Source organism: Plectropomus leopardus, unplaced genomic scaffold (genome assembly GCF_026936395.1).
Source record: "Plectropomus leopardus strain MGB_pleo_1.0 unplaced genomic scaffold, ASM2693639v1 Contig32, whole genome shotgun sequence".
NCBI classification, from domain to species: Eukaryota; Metazoa; Chordata; class Actinopteri; order Perciformes; family Serranidae; genus Plectropomus; species Plectropomus leopardus.
Window position 1 is genome coordinate 14,788 of NW_028274706.1, and position 1,643 is coordinate 16,430.

Here is a 1,643-nt window from a genome sequence, read left to right on the forward strand (position 1 = left end):
TAATCCATTTTCACATATTTCTTGCATAGAGATGTGTTTCTCAGTCACTGTCGGCAAAAGAGGCAGCTTTGATGAAAAACGCACTTAAAATCTGCTTTCGGCGCTTAGAGCCCAGAAATGGTGGAGACAGGCCCTTTTCAGCAAAAGACATGTAAAGTCAAAATCCTAACTGTATGACAGTTATTGACCAAAGAACACCTTTTCCATCATATTAATCCATTTTCACATATTTCTGGCACATCAATGTGTTTCTCAATAACTGCGGGCGAATCGGATATCTTCAGTAAAAATTCATTCAAATTTCTTCTTTTTTTTTTCCATTTTTTCATCATTTTCCCTAATTTTAATTTGTCTTCTGTGTTCCAGGTAATTCCTTTAAGAATCCCTCTTCAGCCTGAGTTGATGGACTTTTTCAAGTCCTGGTCTCTGTCTCCATCCAGTGGTTCTCATGAGATACTGCCAAAGTAAGACTGAAATATAAATTTTAACCTATACACTTCCATGAGACATTTTTTGGTCAAATGATTGTTTTAAATTATAAGAATTTAATTTATCAAGAAGTGTTTTACAGGGTGGGGAAAATGTAAAATTCTCTGTTGCTAATTTCATATCAGAGTGAAACAATCGTAAATTGGCGCTGCTAAAAACCCTTCCAAATGCATTATTTTTTATTGTCAAATTAAAAAAGTGAAAGAGAATGGAAATAGGCCTTTTTCAGAAAAGACATGTAAAGTCAAAATCTGCTCATAATCCTCACTGTATGACAGTTATTGACCAAAAAAACATATTTTCTACCATATTAATCCATTTTCACATGTTTCTTGCATAGAGATGTGTTTCTCAGTCACTGTCGGCAAAAGAGGCAGCTTTGATGAAAAATGCACTCAAAATACTCTTTCGGCACTTAGAGCCCTGAAATGCTGGTAAAAGGCCCTTTTCAGCAAAAGACATGTAAAGTCAAAATCTGCTCATAATCCTCACTGTATGACAGTTATTGACCATAAAACACCTTTTCCATCATATTAATCCATTTTCACATGTTTCTGGCACATCAATGTGTTTCTCAATAACTGCGGGCGAATCTTCAGTAAAAATTCATTCAAATTTATTCTTTTTTCCCCATTTTTTCATCATTTTCCCTAATTTTAATTAATAATTTATTAAGAAGTTATTTACAGGGTGGGGAAAATGTAAAATTCTCTGTTGCTAATTTCATAACAGAGTGAAACAATTGTAAAGTGGCGCTGATAAAACCCTTCCAAATGCATTATTTTTTATTGTCAAATTAAAAAAGTGAAAGAGAATCGAAATAGGCCTTTTTCAGCAAAAGACATGTAAAGTCAAAATCTGCTCATAATCCTCACTGTATGACATTTATTGACAAAAAACACCGTTTCTATCATATTTATCCATTTTCACATATTTCTTGCATAGAGATGTGTTTCTCAGTCACTGTGGGCAAAAGAGGCAGCTTTGATGAAAAACGCACTCAAAATGCTCTTTCGGCGCTCAGAGAGCCCAAAATGGTGGAGACAGGCCCTTTTCAGCAAAAGACATGTAAAGTCAAAATCTGCTCATAATCCTCACTGTATGACATTTATTGACAAAAAACACCGTTTCTATCATATTTATCCATTTTCACA